The 27942-nt window shown below is 43.7% G+C and overlaps 1 protein-coding gene across 3 annotated transcripts in view; it reads right to left on the bottom strand.

The window, feature by feature from the left end:
• The window catches only part of LOC135111240 (1-phosphatidylinositol 4,5-bisphosphate phosphodiesterase classes I and II-like), a 158557-nt gene extending 131634 nt beyond the window's left edge, over positions 1 to 26923 (bottom strand). For 2 of the 3 annotated variants that reach the window (XM_064024397.1, XM_064024398.1), the window contains exon 1: positions 26715 to 26922. The gene's annotated coding sequence lies outside the window, so the exon portion shown is untranslated. Of the gene's footprint in view, positions 1 to 26714 lie in introns of all 3 variants that reach the window. The other variant, XM_064024396.1, reaches the window with a different exon arrangement.
• Between the last annotated feature and the right edge of the window lie 1019 nt (positions 26924 to 27942).

Consider the following 27942-nt stretch of genomic DNA (forward strand, 5'->3'; position numbering starts at 1 on the left):
CCATTCGTGACGTCACAGAGTGTAATGATGCACCTCTGCTAATTAACGATACCAATACTCTCTCTCTCTCTCTCTCTCTCTCTCTCTCTCTCTCTCTCTCTCTCTCTCTCTGTACCTCTCTATCGCATTTCTTTTTTGTCTACTTCTTTATTTTCTTCTTTTCTTCTTCTTTTCCTCCTGTCTCTCATATCCGTGTCCCTTTTTTCATCTTTATTACATCTTCTCTTCTTATTGAATTCCGTATTGTAATTTCTTCTTCGCATTCCCCTTCGTGTTCTTCTTTATTTTCTTCTTTTTCTCCTTCTTTCTCCTCCCGTGTCTCTTAGTCGTCCACCTTTTCTCTATTGCATCTCTTGTTACTGCACTCTACATTCAAATTTCCTTTTCTTCTCGTATCTGTAACAGGCACGATCTTTTACAGACAAGTGTATCCTTCTCCCCTAGATGGTAAGGCAGTTTGGATAGTGCCCTGACGCAAAGCTCCCTCCAGTGACCGCCTTCGATTTGTGTGTAATGAACTTCGAGACATCAATATTGTTCAGTTTATTAAGATGAAGAGGGAGAGAAGGAGGAGGAGATGGTGGTGTTGGTGGAGGTGAAGGTGGTGCTGATGGAGGAGGAGGAGGAGGAGGAGGAGGAGGAGGAGGAGGAGGAGGAGGAGGAGGAGGAGGAAAATAGACAGATAGATGAATGGATGCAAAGACAGACAGACTGACAGACAAATACAGATAGACAGATAGATAGATAGACAGATATATAGATAGATAGATAGATAGATAGACAGATAGACAGATATATAGATAGATAGATAGATAGATAAATAGATAGACAGATAGATAGATTGAATAGAAGTAATTGACACAGAGAAAAAAAGAGAAAATTAAGAATATATATCCAACATTTTTTACCACTCAACTTTCCTCCTCCTCCTCCTCCTCCTCCTCCTCCTCCTCCTCCTTCTCCTCCTCCTCCTCCTCCTCCTCCTCCTCCTTCTCACAGGATCAAGGTTAAGTGTGTCTGAAGGACTGATTCCCAGACCCTCCATCTCCTCCTCCTCTTCCTCCTCCTGCACCTAATATACCTATTTCCTCCTCCTCCTCCTCCTCCTCCTCCTTCTCCTCCTCTCCTTCCTCTCTACTCCTCTTACCTAATTGTCGTCTCTTTCTTTCTCTTCTTCCTTCACATTTTTTTGTCTATTTAAGTCATTCTCTTCTGTTTTTCTTATTTATTTTTTTTATTTAAACTTCCAAATTTTCGACTCTCTCTCTCTCTCTCTCTCTCTCTCTAGAAAGTAATTCCACGCTACACGCCACAAGGAATCAACCTCGTCACTTTTTGAGCAAACTTCATACTCTTACTCCTTCGGGCGAGAAGATAAGGGATTCAACAAAACATATCGAGATTAAGAAAAGAGGAAAAATACAAGTCTTTCATCGAGATCCTTAGCGGTGACTGGCAAAATGTTACTTGTAATTATTGTTGTTGTTGTTGTTGTTGTTGTTGTTGTTATTGTTGTTGTGGTATCACTACTACTACTTCCACAACAACGCGTTTAAACTCGTCGAGATGAGACGCTGAAATTTTTATGAACAGAAAGTACAAACCTCTATCTTTCTTTCCTCCTTATAATTCCATCTCTCACTTGTTCTTTTCCTATCTCTCATAACTTGTATATATATTTTCCAGCTACAGCATCTGACCTTTCCTTGTAGCAAAGAGTAGATTCTGAAACACCTCTAGGCTACACCTCCACTACTTTCAAGAGATTCTAGTTGAAGTTACATTAGCTTTGAGAATGATTTTTTTATGGTTCTAGTGACGGATCAACATGGCTTCTACATTACTAATAGGAGAAACACTCTTAAGAACAAATCATCCCTGTAGTCTTGGGAAACAGTCACGTAGAGAAAGAGAGAGAGAGGAAGAGGGAGAGAGAGAGCAGTTTCTAAATACATGCCCAAGTTAGAAGACACAATATACTCTATTTGTCTCGCCAGGAAGCAACACGAGTAAGAATAAGACCATTGAACGTAACATTTCAGTAGCGCCGCCTCAGGTCAGTCTCGCGGCCGACGTAGACCCTGGCGAGGAGCAGTGTGTGAATAGCAATAATATGTACACTGTAGTGGCAGCTTCTTGGTCCTTGAGGTTGTGCAGTGAAGACGGAAAGAAGGAGCTGCATTTGACTGTGACTCTTAGATGCGTAGTTAGAAACCCTATACTCTCTCACCACGTCCGTTTTCCAAGGCCACAGAGATGACTAGCCGGGTTTTCAAGCGTGTTTATCCTTTTCATAATGAAGAAATCTAAATAATCTGTCACTACAACCGTAAAAACAATATTAAAACTCCTTGCAGCTTATTATGAACCTGTATTCTTTCACCATAAGTGTTTTCCAAGGCCACAGAGGTGACTAGCCAGGTTCTCAAGCGTGCTTCTCCTGTTCATAATGTGGAAATCTTGTTAATCTGTCACTACAACCGTAAAAATACCCTTGAAATACCTTGCACCTTATATACTTATTATTACACAGGTGCAGTTAAAGCAATTTACGGGCACCAAGTTAGGGACATCAAGTTACGGTCACTAAGTCAGTTACAGTCGCCAGGTAAGTTACAAGTAGCGTATTACAAGTAGCACTTCGCGCCTCGCCAAGTGTAGTCACTGGTTTCTGAGACACAAGACCTCTCGCGCCCCTTTAGTGTGACAGAGGGGAGTGGCCGGCGTGGGCGTGCTCCTGACACCCGCCCTGTGACGCCCACCAGATATGTGAGGTATGACTGCTGTAAGAAGAGCAGGAGGAGTAAGAGAAGGAGCTGACAAGACTGATAATCTTTCTCTCTTCATCTTGTCTATCTTTATTCATCATTGTAGTATTTCAACATTTGTCGAGTGATAAAATGTTTGGCGTTTTCTATCTTTTTTTAAATTGTCTGAAGGAAGAGTCTTTTTATTTTTTTTTCTCTCTCTCTCTCTCTCTCTCTCTCTCTCTCTCTGCTTTCATTTTGCTTTGATACTCGTCAAATTTCCACTCATCTTTTCCCCATCAAGAACGTGCAAGGTAATACATGTCAAAAAAATCACGTCTCGTCTAAGCAAATAAACACACGCATGAAAAAACATATCATTCTCTCTTGCATTTGCCTACCATGACACTGCTTTAACATTTCAGCCCCTCTTTCCCCATCAAGTCGCCAGATCAGCAGTAGGTGGAAGCCAATATGTTCCAACCTTCAGTAAATAATAAAAGAAATCCGCAGACATAAAAGTGAAATCAGCCACGTCTATCCGCCTGCCGGGTCCCTAAGAAGGCTGCCGGCCGACGGGTGTTCCGACGTGATAAAAATGCTCAGCTGATTGAAGACTACGGCAGTCCAGTCAACCCCCCTGCCACTCTCACAATAACTTGACCTCAACTACGCGCTCAACTGGGATTCGCCAACACTCCACCGCGACGACTAGAGATCTTACGTAACCGAAACGAGTAATTACATAGAGAAATACACAAATAGATAAGTATGTAAATAGATATACCAGTAATATATGAATAGAAAATTAATTAATGTTGCGCAAACGAAAAATAAATAAGTGATATTAGACTTACGTAAACAAAACGAGTAATTACATAAGGAAATACACAAATAGATAAATACATAAATAGCCATACCAGTAATATATGAATAAAAAAGGACATTAATGTTAGACAAACGAAACGAATAATTATACAAAGAATTACAAAAATAAGGAGAACTGTGCAAGCCGTAAGTCAAAAGTTTAGCAAGAAGAATAAGAAGAATAAGAACAACAAGAAGGAAATAAACAAATAAAATAACGAATAAAACCGCGTAACAAAACCAGAGGAATAAGAAGAATAACAAAGAAGAGGATAAAAACAAGCATAAGAACTAAAAAAACACACAAAACACTGAAAGAAAACGTAAGAGGAATGAAAAAAAATAACAACAAAGAGGGAATAAACGAAATAACCAACAAAAGCACAAAACAAACAAGGAAAAGTAAGAAGAATAAGAAGAATAAGAACAAAGATGTAATAAATAAGTAAAATAAAGAAAAAAAGGACAAAACAAAGTCAGGAAACGTGTCTGTGCCGTGTCCTTGGTCAGCTTCGACCCAGCGCGGTGACGTCAGCCAATACGCGGCGTGAAGTCGTAAAAAAATAACGAAGCATGAAATAAAATAAATTGCAGGGAAGACTATTATTTTTGTGTCCCGTGTAATGGCCCCCACCCCGTTTTCTTTTCTTTTTGTTTTCCTCCTCTAATTCTTATTCTCCTCGTTTTTTTTTTTTCGTTTATTTTTTTTCATCATTCAAATCTCAGAAAATTCGCTCAATTCATACATACGTATCCTGTTCCCGCCCCCTCCTTCCTCCCACCCCTCTCTCCCCCCAAAAAAAACATCAAATAAATAAAAAAATAAATAAATCATAATTGAAATCTCACTTGTCAATCCATCACTCATTAAAAAAAAAGAATGACCTTAATGTAATATTCATAAGTGTTCGTAAGCTCCTTAAGAAAAAAAAAACTTATTATTATGTGAAGAATTAACACAACCAATTACAAGATTACACTCTCTTTAATTCAAAACAACACTTATGTACCATTGTGCCACTAACTTAAAGAACAAAGAACACAAGCCAGTGCAGAGTAGTGACAGAAAACAGATCACAAGAGGCAGAAGAGAACAATGAAAAGAACAGACCATAGCAGTGTAGACAATAAGTGTAGGAGAACCAAACAGTGTAGGTGAACGAGAACAAAAAGTCACAGTGTAGGCGGAAGAGGAGAACAGAGAAGAGACAGATGCAGTGTAGAAAAATCAGTGAGGAGAGGGAAAACGAGACAGAAAAACACATTGGTAAACCGGAGGAGGCACAGAAGAAGAAATTAAAGAACACAAAAACAGCTGTGTAGGAGACAGAATAATAACTCAAAGAACAAACCTTTAAAAGACATACCAGTTATAATCATACCAGTCAGGGTGAGGAGGCCGTGGAATGTGAATCACTGCCCTATACTGAGTTCCCCTTCACATCACATCACCTTACCTTACCTTCCCTTCATCTCGCATCACCTCCCTCACCTGGACACCCCGACGCGCCTCACACACAGCCTCACACATACCTGGGAAGGAAGAGGGGAGAGCTGTTAGAAATATATAAAAACACGTAATAAATAGGAGGATATATTGAGATTCACTTTAACCTTGTGTCCTATGGTAAAAAAAATATATAATCCACATCTTGTATTTTTTGATGGAGTCGTTGGTTGGCGCGAGGCGAAAGAGACACCGCAGCTTCATAATTCAATTTCAACCTGATTACTGAGTCCATTCCATTCATCTACCATTATATTTGAGAGCCGATTTCTTCCTGTTTCTTATTTTACATCTTTTTTTTTTTTTAAAGCTTGAACGCATTTTTCTTGTTCTACCCTGACTACTGACTGAAACATTTACTTAAGTCACCCTTGTCATGTCTCCTGTAGCCTTCATACCTGTGTCTCGCGTTTTTTAGGGTATCAGACACTATTTGAGAACCAATTTCTTCCTATTTCTTAAACCATTTTTATTCTATTCTATTGGATTTATTTATTTATTCATTTTATTTATTTATTTTTTTTTTTTTGCTTACGTCACCCTTCTTATTTCCCGGTACCATCAATACTAGTGTCTTGTGTACTGAAGCCTGCCACATCCCACACGCAGTCTCTATTACATCTGGTGTGTTATTACGCCCTTGTAGGATATCGTGTGGCCAGCGAGACACCCCTCAGAGGAAGGAAAGGTAGCGATGATGAATAACCTTCCATCTTTCTTCCCTATCGTTAGTGTATAAGCTCCTCACCTCTCGTTCCTTGCAGTCTTTCTTCACTATTCACTGTACCTTTCATTTCATTCCACCCCTATTTCTTTTTTTTTTTTTTTATCTATATCCCTCTCCCTCTATCTTCCCCACTCGTATCTCCTTTTCAATTTATTTTATCTCGCTTTTTCTCTCTCTCTCTCTCTCTCTCTCTCTCTCTCTCTCTCTCTCTCTCTCTCTCTCTCTCTCTCTCTCTCTCTCTCTCTCTCTTCGTGTTTCTTTCTTTCCTTCCTTTTTAAAACTCTTCTTCTTTTCTTCCCTCTCGTTTGGTTTTCTGAGTTTTTGGTTTTATTTCTCTCTCTCTCTCTCTCTCTCTCTCTCTCTCTCTCTCTCTCTCTCTCTCTCTCTCTCTCTCTCTCTCTCTCTCTCTCTCTCTCTCTCTCTCTCTCAGACGGACTGGTGATGGTCATTTAAATAGGAGGAGGAGGAGGAGGAGGAGGAGGAGGAGGAGGAGGAGGAGGAGGAAGAAGAAGAAGAAGAAGAGGCGAGAAAACTTGCATAATTATAACTTATCAATGAGAGAGAGAGAGAGAGAGAGAGAGAGAGAGAGAGAGAGAGAGAGAGAGAGAGAGAGAGAGAGAGAGAGAGAGAGAGAGAGAGAGAGAGAGAGAGAGAGAGAGAGAGAGAGAGAGAGAGGAATGTGTGGAAGTGATGGAGGAGGAGTGAGGAATGGAGGAATTACTGCGTGAGGAGGAGGAGGAGGAGGAGGAGGAGGAGGAGGAGGAGGAGGAGGAGGAGGAGGAGGAGGAGGAGGAGGGGATCGACCACAACTACGGACGGAATTCTAAACCCCTTCACTTTATCTCTCTCTCTCTCTCTCTCTCTCTCTCTCTCTCTCTCTCTCTCTCTCTCTCTCTCTCTCTCTCTCATACACACAAATCTCTTTTTTCTTATTCCCCTTTATGAATTATTCTTTTCCTTCTCTTTCCTCCTCCTCCTCCTCCTCCTCCTCCTCCTCCTCCTCCTCCTCCTCGTCCTCCTCTTCTTCTTCTTCTCTTCCTCCTATTTTTCTTCCTCAGCGGTTTCTCAATTTTTTTTTTTTTTTTCATATTCCATCGTTTTTTATCCACCCCGTCTCTCTGTTTTCATATTTCCCTTTCTTCACTCCACCCAACCGTGTCTTCTTCCTTATGAACTCTCTCTCTCTCTCTCTCTCTCTCTCTCTCTCTCTCTCTCTCTCTCTCTCTCTCTCTCTCTCTCTCTCTGTCTTTCTCTCTCTCTTGAAGAAGAAGAAGAAGAAGAAGAAGACGAAAAGAAGAGGAGGAGGAGGAAAACACACACACACACACACACACACACACACACACACACACACACACACACACACACACACACACACACACACAGGGAGAGAGAGAGAGAGAGAGAGAGAGAGAGAGAGAGAGAGAGAGAGAGAGAGAGAGAGAGAGAGAGAGAGAGAGAGAGAGAGAGAGAGAGAGAGAGAGAGAGAGAGAGAGAGAGAGAAAGAGAGAACGTATTGCTTCACAATAATGCCTCTCATTTTTAAATCCTCTTCTTATTCTTCCCCTCTCTCTCTCTCTCTCTCTCTCTCTCTCTCTCTCTCTCTCTCTCTCTCTCTCTCTGAACAACAAAATAAAGCGAAAGAGAAAAACAACTGGTACATAATTTCACACACACACACACACACACACACACACACACACACACACACACACACACGAGGAGGAGGAGGAGGAGGAGGAGGAGGAGGAGGAGGAGGAGGAGGAGGAACTACAATGATGATGATGATGATGGTAATAAAAACAAGAGAGAAAAATAAGTCTTAAAAAATACGAGAGAGAGAGAGAGAGAGAGAGAGAGAGAGAGAGAGAGAGAGAGAGAGAGAGAGAGAGAGAGAGAGAGAGAGAGAGAGAGAGAGAGAGAGACCCTCCATCCCTCCTTACCTCTCTCTCTCTCTCTCTCTCTCTCTCTCTCTCTCTCTCTCTCTCTCTCTCTCTCTCTCTCTCTCTCTCTCTCTCTCTCTCTCTCTCTCTCTCTCTCTCTCTCTCTCTCTCTCTCTCTCTCTCTCTCGCTCGCTCTCTTTCAAATATGCAGACGGACAAAATATCTTGAACCAGAAGAGAGAGGGGCGGAAGAGGAGGAAGAGGAGGAGGATGAGGAAGAAGAGGAGGAGGGGGAGGAGAAGAGGAGAAGGAGGAGGAGGAGGAGGAGGAGGAGGAGGAGATGAAAGCACATATGGAAGATTGAGGGAATGAAATGCGTGGAGAAGAGTGAAGAAAAATAAGGAAGAGAAGGAAAAAGAAAGAAAATTGAGAAATATGATAAATATATAGATAAGAAAAAGCGGAAGGGAGAAATGAAAGTTGAAAGTAGATAGATAGAAAATAAATACAGGAAAAAAATATATACAAACCCTAAATTAGACACACATAAGAACACACTGCTTCATAATAATAATAATAATAATAATAATAATAATAATAATAATAATAAACTAATAAATTATTATCATCATCCTCGACAAACGTACCCTATCTTCTCCTCCTCCTCCTCCTCTTCCTCCTCCTAGTTCTCTTTTTCCTCCTTCTCTAATTCATGCCCCCTTCAATTTTCCCTCTCATTATTTTCCTTGTTAATAAAGAAGATTACATTTACAAAGGGTGAATACTGTATATAGATTGAGAGAATGCATTGTTAAGTTGCCAAGGACTAAAAAAATAAACGAAACATTTTTTTTTCACGAGATAGACCAAGGAACGTGCAAATATCAGGCGATGACTCAGTAAATTGTATTTAAGATCGTTTAGGAGGTATGCAAGGACTAAGAAATAAAGTAAACACGGTATTAGTGACAGATGAGCAACTTTTCTACATTATTAACACGAGCAGCACTTTTGAGATAGGTAGACAAAGAGAGACTGGACGAAAACTAAAGGTGCAAGAGAAGAATCTGTCGCTATCGTTATCAGCAAGTCAGGAGGCGTCGAGAAATCCCTTGATCGTCCCCTCATTAACACGAAAGGCAGGTCGTTAAGGGTTAATTATCACCTAATCAGCTGTACACGTAGTTTTGATTCACTGTGGCAAGAAGTGCGGTTGTGGGAGGTGGCGGTGATTCAGATAAGGTTAAGTCATTCAGTGATTCACAGGTCAGGTTCAGGATGGTTCGCCTCGTGTCAGTGACCCTGAGGTACTCCACAGGGTAATGGCAGGGATAAAGGCCAGTATTCTGAACCTTTTTGCTTTCTCGATCATCAGGATTATTTTCAGTGGCCGCAGAGAGTCAAATATATGAAGCAGGAATTAGTTAGTGAAGAAAATAGCCATTAGTTGATGAACGGAGCACCTGGCGATCTTAATACGTGTGGAATGAAGTGACTGACTAACTGATTGGTGACTTTACTGATTGACTGAGTGAACATTAAGACAAAGAGAGATAGAGAGAAAAAAAGTAAAGTACGTGGTAAAAACAATAAATAAAAAGATCGTAACTATATATATACAAAAAAAGTAACACCGCTGACGATCAAGAGAGAGAGAGAGAGAGAGAGAGAGAGAGAGAGAGAGAGAGTGAGAGAGAGAAAATAATAAAGACAGTCAGAAAAAAAATAAATAAAAGTGGGGGACAGTTGATGGAACAAATAATAACGTTTCACTGCATCCTGTTTTGCAACGCGACTTGTTTTCAGAAAGGGGTTGGGGCCGGCAACACACACACACACACACACACACACACACACACACACACACACACACACGTACCGAAAGAGAGGGAGAAAGGTTCACAACACATAAATACTGTTTCTGGGCTACACAAACATTCTCTCTCTCTCTCTCTCACACACACACACACACATACACACACACACACAGCGAGAGCGAGAGAGAGAGAGAGAGAGAGAGAGAGAGAGAGAGAGAGAGAGAGAGAGAGAGAGAGAGAGAGATTCATAGCTTTGGAGAGGCTTAAGACCACCGCCGCACGCACTATTCGCAATACAAAAGAACCCCCTTGAGAAATACGTACTTGACTGCAGAATGTTCAGAAAATGAAAAATTCCTGCAAACACAGACATGAAAAATAAAGTAAAAAAAAAATGCCAAATCTGAAGAAGAGGAGAGACTGGGAAGGCGACACAAAGCACTCAGCCCACCTCGTCCACTCCTATATAGACTGCTTACAGAGACCAGAGGAGTGATTTATCGAAGCCAAAAAAAAATTGAGGAACCAGTGAAGAGTCAGGTTTGTTTACAAAGTTGGCATTATTAAGCTTGGTATTCAAAGGGTATAGAGGATGCATGACTGAACACACACAACAGTAAGAAAGCCAGAGAGAGAGAGAGAGAGAGAGAGAAAGAGAGAGAGAAAGAGAATCAGACAGAAAGACAGAAAAGAAAGAGCCACACAGAAACAGAGGGACACAGACAGACAGATAGACAGATACACAGACACAGACAGAGAGACACACAGAGACAGGGAGGTGTCAGATATGGCTCGCTAACAACAACAGCAGCCAACTATTGCTTCCTTTGTCTCAGGAGCAACAGACGCCGGCCACTGCTGGTGAGGTGCAGCGCCCTAATAATGCACCACAGAGGCCCGCCCGTGTCTCATTAGCCGAGGAGGAGGCGCCGTGCAGGAATAATTAAACAAAGCAGCCGAAACGGGGCGAGCGAGTGAGTGTGTGTGAGTCTGTGTGTGTTGACGCGTGACTGACGGAGGAGCAAAAGGGAAGTGTGTGTGTGTGTGTGTGTGTGTGTGTGTGTGTGTGTGTGTGTGTGTGTGTGTGTGTGTGTGTGTGTGTGTGTGTGTGTGTGTGTGTGTGTGTGTGTTTTAGTGACTGACAGAGTGTAGAGTGTGACTGTTATTTCTACTACTACTACTACTACTACTACTACTACTACTACTACTACTACTAATAATAATAATAATAATAATAATAATAATAATAATTGGAGAAACTTTCATGACGTTTTTCACTTTTTTCTTTTCAGTGTTGATAAATATTGATGCAATAAACTTAAGGTAAACGCCTCTCTCTCTCTCTCTCTCTCTCTCTCTCTCTCTCTCTCTCTCTCTCTCTCTCTCTCTCTCTCTCTCTTTCAGAAACAAAACTTCGAAAACGGAGGTGTTGGCATCAATGTTTTAAAGTTTATTTTCTTATTCGCCGCCTCCTTTGTGCCCAGACATTAGACAGAGAGAGAGAGAGAGAGAGAGAGAGAGAGAGAGAGAGAGAGAGAGAGAGAGAGAGAGAGAGAGAGAGAGAGAGAGAGAGAGAGAGAGAGAGAGAGAGAGAGAGAGAGAGAGAACAATTCGCATTAACATTTCATTTCCGCTCATAGTTCTGATTAATCGCAATTCTCAGTCAGATTAGTTACTGGTTCAGCTACACGCGCGCGCACACACACACACACACACACACACACACACACACACACACACACACACACACACACACACACACACACACACACACACACACACACACACACACACACACGACTTCAGAATCCTTCCCTAATTAGGTAGGAAAAAAAAACCCGATATCTCTCTCTCTCTCTCTCTCTCTCTCTCTCTCTCTCTCTCTCTCTCTCTCTCTCTCTCTCTCTCTCTCTCTCTCTCCAGGTGTTTCCAGGTTAATTGGAAGACGGCAGAGTCCCATAAAAAGATTCACCACCACCTGCCTCATCGCTTCCCTTCACGTCACACTTGCAAATGTAACTTTTCAAGGGATTTAATTAATTACATATTCTAATTTGCAATTCACAGTGATGCGTTCTGCTCCTTTTCCTCCTCCTTTTCCTCCATTGTAATATTCTCTCTCTCTTCTACTAATAGGTAGCGTAGAATGGTTACCCAGACCTCAAGACCTCAACGCACACACACACACACAAGAAGAAAACCATTATCACATTGCTCACCACCCACCAGCCACACTACAAGCCACAGCATACCTAACCTAACACAGACACAAGGAGCAACGGTATCCCCACACTAAGCATCACCTCCTATTGAAGCTCCCTAGTGGAGAGAGAGGAACATGAAGGGAGAGACAAACAAAGACGAGGAGACGAAGACAAGGAGAAAATAACTTACATCTTACGTAAAGAAGTGACACTAAATATCAAACTGGAAACACCTCTCCAGTCAAAACGAGCCAGCGAAGTCATCCAGCCAGTCACCCAGCCAGCCACCCAGCCAGCCAGCCAGCCAGCCAGCCAGCCAGCCAGCCAGCCAGCCAGCCCGTCACCCCTGCATTTTCAATCTCACAACTCAGGTTTTCTGGGTACAAACAGATATGCATGCTCGGATTTCATTACATTTATACGCTTTGCCGATCCACATTTGTTATGGTTTTATCTGCAAATTGTTAAAGCTTTGTCCGCTATTTGGTTGAAGGGGATAGGGGGGTACGAGAGGCAGAGGGTGGAGGGTAGGGGAAGAGGGAGGGACCTAAAGAGAGGAGAGGAGGAGAGGAGAGTAGGAAGCCATCATCAAATTTTCAAAAAAGTTCGCTGCTCTCTCTCTCTCTCTCTCTCTCTCTCTCTCTCTCTCTCTCTCTCTCTCTCTCTCTCATCATTCCTTTCCATCATACAAAAATTGATTCTTTCTCTCGATATTCCTCCCCGACTAACTTTCATCTCTTCAGGTCTTCCCTCTTCCTCCTCCTCCCCCTCCTCTTCCTTCTCCTCCTCTTCCTCCTTCCTGGATAGGTTAATCCTCAATATCCCGCGCCTGATGTGGTGGCGAGGAGGAGGAGGAGGAGGAGGAGGAGGAGGAGGAGGAGGAGGAGGAGGAGGAGGAAAAGAAAAGGGAACAGGGAAAGACGATAGATGGAAGAGAGAGAGAGAGAGAGAGAGAGAGAGAGAGAGAGAGAGAGAGAGAGAGAGAGAGAGAGAGAGAGAGAGAGAGAGAGAGAGAGAGAGAGAGAGAGAGAGAGAGAGGGGGAGTTTTATTTTTCTTCTTCCTCCCCCACGAAACTTTTTTTTGCTCTACTTTCTTTTTTTTTGTTAATTTTTCGTTCCCGATCTCTCTCTCTCTCAACCAATTATTTTTTTATTACTTATTTTCTCTTGGTGTTATTACTTCCACCAGTCTTACTATTATTGTTGTTATTGTTACTTTTATTTTTTTCGATCATTCTTATACAACTTTGGTCATCAACATTACGAGAGTAGTAGTAGTAGTAGTAGTAGTAGTAGTAGTAGTAGTAGTAGTAGTAGTAGTAGTAGTAGTAGTAGCAGTAGTAGTAGTATTTTCTTCCTTTTTCATAACATTCCGGCCATCGTATTAATTTCCTCACACTAAACTCTCTCTCTCTCTCTCTCTCTCTCTCTCTCTCTCTCTCTCTCTCTCTCTCTCTCTCTCTCTCTCTCTCTCTCTCTCTCTCTCTCTCTCTCTCTCTCTCTCTCTCTCTCTCTCTCTCTCTCTCTTCACAACCACATTCCTTCTTCAATTACTGCTTCTGTGTATGTGTGTGTGTGTGTGTGTGTGTGTGTGTGTGTGTGTGTGTGTGTGTGTGTGTGTGTGTGTGTGTGTGTGTGTGTGTGTGTGTGACCAAACCCAAACCTTGACGTACGTAACAGCAAGGTCACCTAAACACCAACGTGGGAAACCTACCTGTGAAGAGAGAAATAGTTAATTAATATTTATGATTACCTTGGGACCTGCATGCAAGTTAGTTTAAAGAGTATGACTGGCCCTCTCTCTCTCTCTGTCTCTCTTTCTCTCTCTCTCTCTCTCTCTCTCTCTCTCTCTCTCTCTCTCTCTCTCTCTCTCTCTCTCTCTCTCTCCCCTAAACGATACTAAAATAATGGTAACACATAAATTTTTAATTGGTATGATTAAAAATAAAATCAGGTTTGAAAAAAATTGAATTGAATCTTTTTTTCTTATTTTTAGTGGGTAATTTTTTTTTTTATAGAATTTTTGTTTGTTTTGTTTATAGAAAATGGAGACTGATTGTTATGGCTATTTCATTATTATTATTATTATTATTATTACTATTCAAACCAACAAATCTTTCTCTTTTTCTATACACGATTCAAATAAAAAAAAATCTTTACTATTTATCTGTAGGAAACATAAAGAGGTATTTAATTTTATTTCTTTGTGAATCTGACTTTCCAATGATGCCAATGAAAGATTTATGTATTTACCGTTACTTTTGTAATGCTAAGGAGAGAGAGAGAGAGAGAGAGAGAGAGAGAGAGAGAGAGAGAGAGAGAGAGAGAGAGAGAGAGAGAGAGAGAGAGAGAGAGAGAGAGAGAGAGAGAGAGAGATGCAGCATTACACTTAAACTTACATTTATTTAACTCAATAAAAACTCATATCACTTGCAAACCTACAACAACCATCTAACTACTTAACGATGCACTAACTACCACACCAACATTCACGTAACTCAATATTCATGTACAATCCCAAACTAATCATATTTCAATATCTTCTAATATAATGTGACCTTACGATATCCAGGCAAGCAATCACCACCACACACACACACACACACACACACACACACACACACACACACACACACACACACACACACACACACACACACACACACACACACACACACAATAACCCCTACCCATCCCATTCGTTTCTGATTACCTTGCAGTCCACAGTTCTTACACATCCATCCACCCACACACCCACACACACGCACACACACACACACACACACTCAAGGCTTCACGTAACCCTCAGGTTCATATTTTGAACCGCTTTTGTCCCCACACAATAATTACTCTAAGAAGGCTCTAGCTGACGTTACACAGATTTTCACAGCAGTTTTCATATTTCTAGTGAAAGAATAACTACATCACTGTATTATTAACAGGAGAAACACTCGTGAAAACCCACCTGATCGTCTCTGTGGCCTTCGGAAATACTCGTGGTCACAGAGAGAGAAAGCAAATCGTTTCAGAATACGGCTCTTAAAACCCTGCACTCCACCCACGTATTCGCCTCCAGCATTCCCTTCCTACGTCACACACTCTCGTACATCAGTTTCCCCGGAATCTCTCTCCCGTAATGAGGACAGGCAGAAAACCCTTCCCCCGAACGTATTATAAAGAAGATTAGTGTTACTTCGGGGGCTGCCGCAGAGAGAGAGAGAGAGAGAGAGAGAGAGAGAGAGAGAGAGAGAGAGAGAGAGAGAGAGAGAGAGAGAGAGAGAGAGAGAGAGAGAGAGAGAGAGTATAAGACTGAGGGGCCAAGGGACGTTTCATTATATAATACCATGGTGTGTGTGTGTGTGTGTGTGTGTGTGTGTGTGTGTGTGTGTGTGTGTGTGTTGTGTCAGAGAGGCGCTGGACGGGAGGTCAAAGAGATGACGTGTTGGCCGGAGGAAGAGATGAGAGGTGGTGATATGGTTATGTAATGCAGAGGTGGTGGTGGTGGTGGTGGTGGTGGTGGTGGTGGTGGTGGCGGCCGGGTGGTGGGTGGGTGGGTAGGTGGGTGTGTGTGTGCGTGCGTGCGTTTCAGCATCAAATATTTCACAAAGGGTGTGTAGAATTAGGTTAATAAAACTACAAAGATCCAAGTTTGGCGGCTGAGTGGGTGAGTGGGTGTGTGGGTGAGTGGGTGTGTGGGTGAGTGGGTGTGTGGGTGAGTGGCTGTGTGGGTGTGTGGGTGCGTGGGTGTGTGGGAGTGATAAGAGGGAGGGTGTCTGGCAGGCGGCCACCACACCAGCGCGACCATCACGCCCCCACACTTCACCGGTAGGGGTCGGGGAAAGGGGCGGCACGAGGCCAGAACTTCTTGTTGCGTTCCAGAGCACGAGTGTTCAAGGTTACCACGGCGGCATGAGTGCCGCCGCCGAAGCAGCAGCCGCAGCCACCGCCGCCGCCGCCGCCACCACCACGACCAGCAACACAAGCCAATAAATGAAAACATGGACGGTGACCGTGAAAACAGCGGCAAAGTTGGCGGCGACACATCAGTACCTCCGAGAGTCGTCAGCGGCGGCGGAGGCGGTGGCGGCGGTGACAGCAGCAGCAGCAGCAGCAGCAGCGCGGCTCCTACAGCAGATCAATATCCCGAAGTTCCTTGCAACAAACACCTGCGACTCTACTCTTCGCGGCCGCCACCTCCCGCCCCGCCACTCAGCCTCACGCGGCGCCGCCCATCCATGGCAAGCGCGGAACTCAGCACGCCCACACACACACACACACACACACACACACACACACACACACACACACACACACACATACAAACACAAGCGCTACAGGTGATGCGGTCCCTTCCCGTCCATGGCAGGATATCCACAGGCAAGACAGGTTAAAGTAATGTGGGTCTCTGTTTGCCGAGAGTTTTGTATCAACACGCCAGCACCTCCACGCCCCAGCCAGGCACGAGCGCCCTAGCACGGTGAAAAGCCAGCCAGCCAGCAATCAAATGCAGGAGAATCTCTCAAGGGCACCAAGACCTGCACTGTCGGGTGATCAGCTCCCTTTCCCTCTCTCTCTCTCTCTCCCTTACCCCTGTCCACCCACAAGACCACACCTACCCTACCCATCCCTCCCCTCCACACCAGCCCACCCTCACCCCCCAGCTGAGTGCATGATGGCCAGTCACCTCGCCGCGCCGCAGTTCGCCCCCTGCAATGAATGAGAGCCTGCCGCCGCCAGCCGCGTCAGGAGGAAAGACAGCCATTGGCATCATCCGTTGCCCAAGGTGGGATGGTGCTGCTCTTTGAACCACGCTGGAGTATCAGGAGCAATAAAAATGGAAATAGCAACGAAAATATATATATGAAAGAAAACTAGACTAGAAAATGTTCAATACTCATTGCCACTCACGCAGCAAGCCGCAGTACACCGCGCCGCCGCAACCACACTGTTCATCTCTCTTTTCGTCACCACAAAGACCGCTGGAGGCTACGCCGTGGGCCGCGTGAGTCAGGTAGCGGTTTGCACTGCTAACTTTCTTCCTTAACGCGAATCTTCTTCCTCAGCAACAAACATACCGAGCGGTTAACGCCAATCCCGTGGGGCAGAAGAGAGATGGACACCACGCACAGACTGTACGATGATCCTCTGAAGACAGGGTATTCAGAGGGTACTCAGAAACGCTTTGCCCTCTCTTTCTCTCACTATTACTAATTTACAAGGCTGCAGAGATGATTAGGCGGGTTCTCAAGAGTATTTTTTTCATGTTGGTAATGTAGATATTTTGTTAATCTGTCACTAGAACCGTAAAACAATTCTTCAAAACCTGTCACTTCAAACAGATTACAGCCTTTTGAATGTAGTGGAGGTGCGGCGCAGAGGTGTTTAAGAATATGGGTTTTACATGCACACACACACACACACACACACACACACACACACACACACACACACACACACACACACACACACACACACACACACATCTATACGAACGCAACCCGCCCCCTTCTCTCTCTCTCTCTCTCTCTCTCACCCTGCCCCCCCACCATCCCCCACCAACCTTACATTCTTGTTTCAATAACTTATTACACACCACTCTTTTTTTACCTTCTTGTTCTCTCTTCACCCTCTACTTTTCTTCCTTCCTCCTCCTCCTCCTCCTCCTCCTCTTCAGTCCTCCCAAGGGTTCCACACAGGGGCAGTACGTAGCCAATTAGATAAACTGGGACCATTATTAGGGCAAGGAAGGAGGGGGAAAAAGAGAGAAGGAGAGAAAAGGTGGACAGTTACACGCAGGCCACTGAGCTGTTGTGAGACACTAGATAAGGCTAATTGCTACAATGATAATAGATAGATAGATAGATAGAGATAGGAAGAAGAGAGGAACGACTAATAAACGAAGGAACAGATGAAAGAAAATCATACAGAAGAGAACGAAGGGAAGAAGGGAGGAAGGGAGGACAGGAGAGGAAAGAGAAGAAGGAGGAAGAGGATGATGAAGGAGAGGTAGGGAGAGGGAAGGACTAGAGGTAGGGAGGAGAGAAGAGGAAAAAAAGGAGGAGGAGGAGGAGGAGGAGGAGGAGGAGGAGGAGGAGGAGGAGGAGGAGGAGGAGGAGGAGGAGGAGGAGGAGGAGGAGGAGGAGGAGAAGGAGGAGGAGGAGGAGCAGGAGGAAGGAGACACACGGGAAGTGGAGGAGGGGAAGGAGTAGAGGAAGGGAGAAGTGGCAGGGAGACAGACGGAAAAGGACGAGGAGAGAGGAGGAGGGAGGAAGAGAAGGAGGAGGAGGAGGAGGAGGAGGAGGGTGGGGGAGCACTGGCCTCAGCACCTCATCAGGGTAATGGATGCCTGCATTATTTGAGACTCTACCACTCCCTCTCTTAATTAAGAAATACCTTTGCCAGCCGGGATAATGCTATACCTGTCCGCCCCGCCTCCCCTCCTCTTCGCCCCGCCTCGCCTCGCCTCGCCCGCCCCACCCCGCGTCACAAGTTCAATGCAAGCACCAACCTACTTATACCTCACCGTGGTAGTGAGAGATCGGCATTACCAATAAATATACTCGTACGTACATGTGGGTTTGTATACTGTAGAAATACCCTCACCACCATCATTATCATCATCAATAACTACTAGAACTACAACTACAACAACAACAATAGCAACAACAATAGCAACAGCAATAGCAACAGCAACAAAGACAGGGGTGGGGAGAGAGAGACGCAAGCAAGGAAGGTCAGGATGAAAAGGTGGTAGGGTGACGGCGGGAAAGGAGGTACGGGGCAAAGATTTACTGAAGTAGGGGATGAACGACCGGAAGAAAATGTAAAGGTTGATATGGAACAAAATAATAAGATGAAGGAGAATAAATACATAAAAGAAGGAGAAGGAGGAGGAGGAGGAGGAGGAGGAGGAGGAGGAGGAGGAGGAGGAGGAGGAGGAGGAGGAAGAAGAAGAGGAGGAGGAGGAGGAGGAGAAAGAAGACAAAAGACCACATAAAAATGCCTTCAAAATACGTAGTTACAGAGAGAGAGAGAGAGAGAGAGAGAGAGAGAGAGAGAGAGAGAGAGAGAGAGAGAGAGAGAGAGAGAGAGAGAGAGAGAGAGAGAGACTCCTGACAACCTCGTATCTTTCTCACTTCCGTCTTTGATTGATAATGGAGTCACGAAAGTATTTAAATAACTGACAAACACACACACACACACACACACACACACACACACACACACACACACACACACACACACACACACACGTACCGTTTAGATCACTCATTAGATAAGCAAGTCCCCTTCATTACCCCCTCATAACACACGTCAATCGCCTCTTATAAAATGCAACTCTCCTCTCTCTCCCTCCCCCATTCCTGAATTCATGACCGTATCCTGAAACAACTCAGCGCCGCATCTCCACTACATTCCAAAGGCTCTAGTTGAAGTGACACGGGTTTTTTTAAGTGTGTTTTTACGGTTCTAGTGACAGATGAAGAAGATTTCCATGTTATTCACAGGAGGAACACTCTTGAGAACCCGGCTAACCATTTTTGTGGCCTTTGAAAACAGTAGTGGTGAGACAGCGAAGGGAATAGTGGCCTTTGACGTTTATGGGGAATACACGCTCCACTCCAGTCAGTCAATCAGTCAGAGGTTGTTGTTCTTGTTAAACCTGTTGGTAATACTGTAGCTTCTTATCTTGAGTTAATCTGAATACCGTCCCCCCATTCTCCTCTTCCTGCTCTCTCTCTCTCTCTCTCTCTCTCTCTCTCTCTCTCTCTCTCTCTCTCTCTCTCTCTCTCTCTCTCTCTCTCTCTCTCTCTACATACACACATACACAAACACCAAACGGGGCATCAAACCTTATCAAATTGCAACAAAGACACTGTCAATGCAACAACCATTTTCAAAACACAACTTTCGTTTACGAGGAAACAAAATACTGAGAGCAACAATACATCCTTCTGTCTTGTCTTGTATCTACGCACGTACATATTATAAAATGCTTTAGTCATCGATGTTACGCGAAACTATTGTGGCTCGCGGTCTCTCGTGGAAGCGAAAACAACACTCAGTACAAATATTACCTTTTTTTCTTTACCTTATCTTTTGTTCCTCGCTGTTGTTTGTTGTGCGTCTGTATTCCGAAACTCTTTGCTCTCTCTCTCTCTCTCTCTCTCTCTCTCTCTCTCTCTCTCTCTCTCTCTCTCTCTCTCTCTCTCTCTCTCTCTCTCTCTCTCTCTCACCATGACTATTTTCAAAGGCCACAGAGACGAATAACCGGGTCCTCCAGAGTGTTTCTACTACTAATAATGTAGAAATGTTGTTAATCTCTCACTAGAACTATATAAACACCCTTAAAAAACCCGCATCATTTTACCACGACTATTTTCAAAGCCAGAGAGACGAAAAACAGGATCATTAAAGTGTTTCTACTATTAATAATGAAGAAATCTTATTAATCTCTCACTAGAACCATGAAAACATCCTTGAAAATTCATGTCGCTTGAACTAGAGCCAATCTTGTTGTTGATGATGTTGTTATTGCTGTTGTTTTTGCTCCTGATGGTGATAGTGATGGTGGCGATAATGGTGTTGTTATTACTCTCTTCTTGCTACAAATTACTCCTTTCCTTTACTACTTTTTATATATCGTCCTCCTCCTCCTCCTCCTCCTTTTCCTCCTCCCACCACGCACAAGAAACAAGCCGAACAGCAGCATCTGGGGAGGGGAAACTTCCGTAAAACACAAAAAACATCAAATCCTCTCATTCAAGTTTTAAGCGAAACATGAATCCCACGTCGCCCGGGACACGACAACGACGACGACGACGAGGAGGAGGAGGAGGAGGAGGAGGAGGAGGAGGAGGAGGAGGAGGAGGAGGAGGAGGAGGAGGAGGAGGAGGAGGAGGAGGAGGAGGAGGAGGCGGAGGAGGAGGAATACAAAGGAATACAAAGGAAAGCCAAACAGCAACAGACCTTTTGGTCCTTGCAAGGCTGTTTGGTAACTACTTCTAACTAGCTACAGGGAAGAGAGACAGGACAGCATAGGAGGAGGAGGAGGAGGAGGAGGAGGAGGAGGAGGAGGAGGAGGAGGAGGAGGAGGAGGAGGAGGAGGAGGAGGAGGAGGAGGAGGAGGAGGAGGAGGAGGGAAGGGGAGAGAGAGAGAGAGAGAGAGAGAGAGAGAGAGAGAGAGAGAGAGAGAGAGAGAGAGAGAGAGAGAGAGAGAGAGAGAGAGAGAGAGAGAGAGAGTCAGGCTTATATTGATAATCGCTTAGCTCTCTCACCACGCCTGTTTTCATAGGCCGCAGGTTATCAAAACTGTTTCTCCTGTTAATAATGTAGAAATCTTGTTAATTTGCCACTGTAACCGTGGCCACTTCAACTAGAGCCTTTTGAAAATAGTGGAGGTGTGGCGCAGAAATGTTTCAGAATACGCTGCAGTCTTCGTCTGATTTTACAGCATCTGACCACTCTTCATTACACGGTCTGGTTCTGGTTGGCGGTGGGTGGCTGCGGCAACAGGTACGCCAGTGGTCTGGTTTCCTCGCCTCTTTGTCCGTGTATCCGAGGATCGTCATGCCCCACACTCCTCTCTGAGCAACGGCTGGCGTCATGCTTTCTGGGTGCGGCTGCTGCCCGGTACACGCTGACCGAGGTACGAATGGGAGTGGAATCTTTCGTTTTGTTCCCTCTTTGTTCCTCCAGGCAGACCGCACTGACAGTTGACAGTGCCTGACCCACAATGCAAGTTTCACGTATGGCAAACAGAATGAGGTACTGGAATGCTTAGTTTTGCCCCCTCACTCTCTTTACTTTAACTCTCTTACTTCAGGCGCGAAAGAGCGTCCATGCTACACCAAGTCTCCGTTCAGGATTCACAAAGCCAGAAGGTTGAGAAGACAAAGAAGAACCTTTCCTCCACGCTAAATACAGAAGGAGTACCAGTCATTCCAGTTACTCCAGCAGCAGTGTGACGTGAAGGAGTGCAGGGGACACCAAGGGAGGAGTGTAACGCATAAGAAGAGAGGGAAGGAAAGAACCGCCTTGCCTTCACCTCTGTGCTAGGAAGTTTGAGACAAGTTGCACCTGCTGCCGTCCACCCTTGTGCTGGGAACTCAAGTTACTGCCTCCGCCTCTAGTTTTGAGGCTCAGTCGCGGTCCCGGGTGAGTAAAGTTTTCTTATTTCCTTTATTGGCTTGACACACACACAAACACACACACACAGGAAGGAAGTAAAGAAGGAAGGAGTAATGGAAGAGAGGAAGGAAAAACAAAGAAAGTAACAAACAAATAAAAAAGGAAAGAAACGTAGGAAGAAAGAAAGAAAGGAAAGAATGGAAAAGGAAAACCTTGACACACACACACACACACACACACACACACACACACACACACACACACACACTACTGAAAGGAAAATAAATAAAAAAAAAAAGGAAGAAAAACCTGCTAATATCCCGATTCACAAATTAAATCAGCAAACAAATAAGAAAAAAAAATGGCTACCTGAAAAAAATAATAATAATAGATAAATATTAAACAATACAATACAAAGTGACGAACAATACATGACTTTTTTTTTTTTTATTTACCCAGAGCAAGACTGACGCACTGAGTACATACACCAAGCACTTCACGTATGCATCACTTCAAATTCCCATCCACTGAGTGTAGATAGAGTAGTGAGCATTTGCCAGCTGCGAGAGTTTCTGCCTGAATGTAGAGGAGAGAGAGAGCACAATGGAAGCGCAGAGATGTGGTTTAGTTCCAGTTTTTTAGTTTAGTTTAGTTTTTTTTTTTTTTTTTTAGTCCCAGGGAATTAAATCAGCCAAAATGTATTATGTTAGTCTCATGTGGGCCTCTTTTATATACATTTCGGTGTCTTTGGCCAGTCATGCTGTCACTAGAATCATGAAAATATCAATAGCTTTAACTAGAGTTTGTTTAACTATCATTAGAATCATAAAAACCCCAATAACTTCCACTACAACCAGTCGAACTACCACTAACATCATGAAAACCCCAATAACTTCCACTACAACCAGTCGAACTATTACAAAAATCGTGAAAACTTGATACCATCCTCTACTGACACCTATAATACACTAAAATCGATGCTACGGTACAAAGTCATTTATTTATTTATTTTTATTTTTTTTCATATCTACCTTTTCTCTTTAAACACTAAATTTACGGAGCACAACATTAGTTTTCGCTGAGTCATTACATATGATTCATTTAAAGACCATGAGGCAAAACCTTGAAATATTTCCACACTCATTTAAATACTATACTCATTTATCACAACACCTGTAACGCCTCTTCACTTCGGCCTAACACCTGCACACTGGCTGCCACCACACACCACACCGTGACTCACACACTAACACCTGGCAAACTGTAGCTCATGTCCTACTGTGGGGACTGGCTACCTATCAATGGCCTGTATTCTGAAACGCTTTGCTCTCTCTCTCTCTCTCTCTCTCTCTCTCTCTCTCTCTCTCTCTCTCTCTCTCTCTCTCTCTCTCTCTCTCTCTCTCTCTCGATCACCACGACTGTTTTCAAAGGCCACAGAGATGACTACCCGGGTTCTCAAGGCTGTTATCCTTTTAAAAAATGTACAAATCTCATTAACTTGTCACTAGAAATGTAAAAACACCCTTGAAAACCAGTGTAGCTTCAACTAGAGGCTTTGAAAAATAATGCAGGTGCGGCGTAGGAGTGTTTCCGAATGTAGCTTTTCATATGATGAACATGCGCACCTTCCTTTCTGTCTATCCCTTAGCAGGTCATCAAACGTGAGCCACCAGCGTACGTGACTCTACAGCACCATGACGACGCAAGATGAAAGCATTGCCGTGTTGCCTGCCTGGTCGCGTCGCCTTCCCTCGCGCAGTGGTGAAGTTAACGCTCAATACAGTGAGAGAGAGAAAGGGGTGCGAGGCGGGGCAAAACGCTGAGCAAGTTAGTTCGATCACAAGAACGCTAACCATTGTTTTGCTTTGCTTAGTTACGCGACGCCACACACACACACACACATACACTGTCGCCGCCACCACTACCACCAAGCCTTTCCCTCTAGCGTCTTAAATATGAACTTTTGACTAGTAGTAAGTGAAAGAATATCATGAAGGATTACTTATATCGTTATGAGGCGCCACTCACACACTCATACACTCAAGCCTTTCTCTCTTGCTTCTTATTAACACGTAAACTCTGACTGCTAGTATTGAGATAGATGAAGAAAAGTAACCTATACTCTCTCTCTCTCTCTCTCTCTCTCTCTCTCTCTCTCTCTCTCTCTCTCTCTGTGGCTATTTTCCGCCTGGTGTTTCCTTCCGTCACCTCTGAAGTCCGGGCCAGTATTTACCGGACGCCTAAACACTATATTTCGGATGCTACGTGGCCTGTACCTGGAAAACACCTTACGACGCGCTGCCACTTCCTTGAGGAGTAAATATTTGTGAACCCTTTATACCGAGAGACCCGGAGCTGCACTTGTGACGGAGGCGATGCTAAACACTCAAAAGGAGGAGGAGGAGGAGGAGGAGGAGGAGGAGGAGGAGGAGGAGGAGGAGGAGGAGGAGGAGGAGGAGGAGGAGGAGAAGAAGGAGGAGGAGGAGGAGGAGGAGGGAAAGGAGGAGGCAGGGAATATATGTAACGAGAGGAAAATAAAAGCAACAGATTCTCTCTCTCTCTCTCTCTCTCTCTCTCTCTCTCTCTCTCTCTCTCTCTCTCTCTCTCTCTCTCTCTCTCTCTCTCTCTCTCTCTATCACCCCATAAATGACTAGCACCCAGAAAAATACTGATCCATAAATTTTCAACAGTAATACAAGCAAGCGCATGTATGTAGTGCAATGAAACTACACAGTGAGCCTTTTAATTGTTTAGTAATTCACCATGCATTGAGCGATACAGCAAAAGGATTAGCAGGAAAATATATATTACGATATGGGTAAGGCAATAGAAAATGTACATATATATTTTTTGTTGGCCTCGATAGATGTCACTAACAATGTGTAAAAGTGTATGATAACGATGTGTGATGTACTAAATAAGTTATAATGTACATGTATTAAGTGGTCTATTAGCTTCCTGTGTCTCTCTTTATGCTTTTATCTTTGTTTTTCTTAATGTTCTTAACCTTTCATAGCTTTGGTTTTCCTTGCTGACATTCACAACATCTCTTCTTCTTCCATTCTCTCTCTCCCCCTTTCTCCCTTTCCACTGATCATAATATATAATCTTCTTCCCTTCTCTTCTCTCCTCTTCTGCTACCTATCTTACCCTTTTATCACCGTTTATCAGTTATTTACTAGCCACACACGGAAAAGAAAACGATATCACATTGTTTATTCTCTACTCTAAGTTAACCCATTTACGAAACTGGTAGAGAAAACAAACGCATCAGTCATCCTTAGTAGTCCTTTTTTGGCTTCCTATTTGGCGACTGACACCTCACTGGGTCTTCTTTTTCTCTCCCTTTTTGTTGTCTTTGGTTGTTCCTCTCACACATACAAAAACAAATCCTGCGGTAACGGACGAACAGCTGCAGAGGAAGTGACGAGTGTTGTGGTATTCTGTGCAGTACTTGTGTGTGTGTGTGTGTGTGTGTGTGTGTGTGTGTGTGTGTGTGTGTGTGTGTGTGTGTGATAGCTTCCACGTATACTCGTACACACGCTCTTCTCTACACTTCGCCCACTCTCCTTCCCTCCCCCCGACATACACACACACACACACACACACACACACACACACACACACACACACACACACACACACACACACACACACACGGTCCCATGTATTCCAAGCAGAATACGCAATGGAAATTCACAGGAAGCGGAGATTGTATAATTCTATCTGACATCATAATAAATATAGTAAGAGCTTCTCCTCCTCCTCCTCCTCCTCCTCCTCCTCCTCCTCCTCCTCCTCCTCCTCCTCCTCCTCCTCCTCCTCCTCCTCCTCCTCCTCCTACTACTACTACTACTACTACTACTACTGCTAATACTACTACTACTACTACTACTTTACCACTACCGCCACCACCACCGCACCCACACACAAACACATACACACATGCACGTACATTACTTACAGACGAAACACGTTTTCTAATGATAAGTGAGCACCTTTTTATACATCTTCCGTATTCGCGAACGTCGGAGAGAAGGAGAAAGGAAGAAAGGGAGAAAGGGAAGTCTGGTATGCGAGGAGGAGGGAGAGATGCAGGGAGAATGAAAGTGAAAGAGAAAGGGAGGATGTGTGCGTGTGGAGAGGAGAAGGGAGAGTGAAAAAAGGGATATTGAGGAGAGGGAGAGAGAATAGCAAGAGGAGAGTGGGAAAAGGAAGAAGAGAGAGAGATAAAGACAGGATAGAGGAGAGAGAGGATTATGTGCACGGCTTGATAAAAGGAGGAAGAAGGAAATCAAATGTAGTAGTAGTAGTAGTAGTAGTAGTAGTAGTAGCAAAAGCAACAGCAACAGCAGCAGCAGCAACAAAAGCAGCAGCAGTAGCACTAATAACAGCCTTAACAGCAGTTATATGAAAGCCTGAAGCTGCAATGTAGCATCAAGAAACACATTCACTAGCAAGGTACACCGGAGCTAAAAAAAATAAATAAATAAATAAAAGAGGAAGCGTAAAAGAAAACCAAAAAAATACTTTCCCAACCAAACCGAACCAAAAATCACACAAAGCTACTGACAAAACTACAAAAAAAGGATTCGCAAAAGAAAACGAAAATGAACAACGAGAGAAAAATCACAAAACAAAACCGGAGACAGAAAATGGGGCGAAGAAAGGGAACAAAACAAGGGAGGCACCAGACAGACAGGCGGCCGAGGGAACACCAGCGGCACCAGTAACTCACAACACAGCCTCATAAAGCGAAAGTACCTGCTGGATAAAAGAAAAGAAAAATAACATGAGCTCTTATAGGTGAATATGCAAACAGGACATATACTTGGTAGGAATGGTCGTGCTGAAGGTGGTGGTGGTGGTGGTGGTGGAGGTTGTGGTGGTGGTGGTGGTGGTGGTGGTGGTGGTGGTGGTGGTGCTGCTGGCCAAGAAGAGAGAGAAATAACGTTGAATGTTATTGATTTAGTGATTCAATGCAACGTACATACATACATACATACAAACATACACGTTGTATATTATATTAGAGCTGTGAGGAGATGTTATCTGTCTTTTCAATTTACTGTTGTATATATGCATTTACAGTATGTATGTATGTATGTATGTATGTATGTATCTACCCATCTATCTTTTAAATTTTCTGTCGTCTATGATATATGTATACATGTATGTGTGTATGTATGTGTGTATAAATGTACTAACTTAACTACGACTGTCTACCTATCTATCTATCTATCTATCTATCAATCATTTATTATATCCACGTATCCATTTATCTAACAATATGTCTATCAATCTAACTTTCCATCTGTGCATCTACCTATCCATCTATCAACTTACCTATCCACCAGTCCATCTATCTATCTATCTGTCTATCTACCTATCCACCAGTCCATCTATCTATCTATCTGTCTATCTATCTATCTATCTATCTATCTCCCCTATACACACAACCAACCTGTCACATTGAACACGGTCTGAAAACACGCCACCTAACACACCACGTGCCCGCTCGAGGAGAGAGAGAGAAAAAAAAATAATAATAAACGTACATGCAGAGAAAAATAAATGTTGACAGTTACTTGTTCTTGCGTTCATGAAATACACGAGTGAACGGAATTATTTTCTGAATGGCGTGAGGATTTTGTGACTTAGGCTGCAGTTATTTATATCTTGACTACAGTTTGTTCTCTCGCTCCCTCGCGTGCTCTCTCGCTTGGTCGCTCGCTCTCTAGTTCTGGTGGTGCTGGTGGTGGTAGTGGTGGTGGTGGTGGTGGTGGACTACATAAGATTGACAGGAAAACCAAACAGTTACTTAGGTCATTCCACGAGGAGGAGGAGGAGGAGGAGGAGGAGGAGGAGGAGGAGGAGGAGGAGGAGGAGGAGGATACAATATAAAAAAAAACAAACACATTCCAAGAACACCAATGACTTATAATAATAAGAGAAAAAATATAATGAATTAACATACGTACAAACAAACAAACAAACAAACAAACAAACAAACAAACAAAAACAATGAGAGAAAAAAACACAGAATTAATCACGTGAAC

Source organism: Scylla paramamosain, chromosome 21 (genome assembly GCF_035594125.1).
Source record: "Scylla paramamosain isolate STU-SP2022 chromosome 21, ASM3559412v1, whole genome shotgun sequence".
NCBI lineage: Eukaryota > Metazoa > Arthropoda > Malacostraca > Decapoda > Portunidae > Scylla > Scylla paramamosain.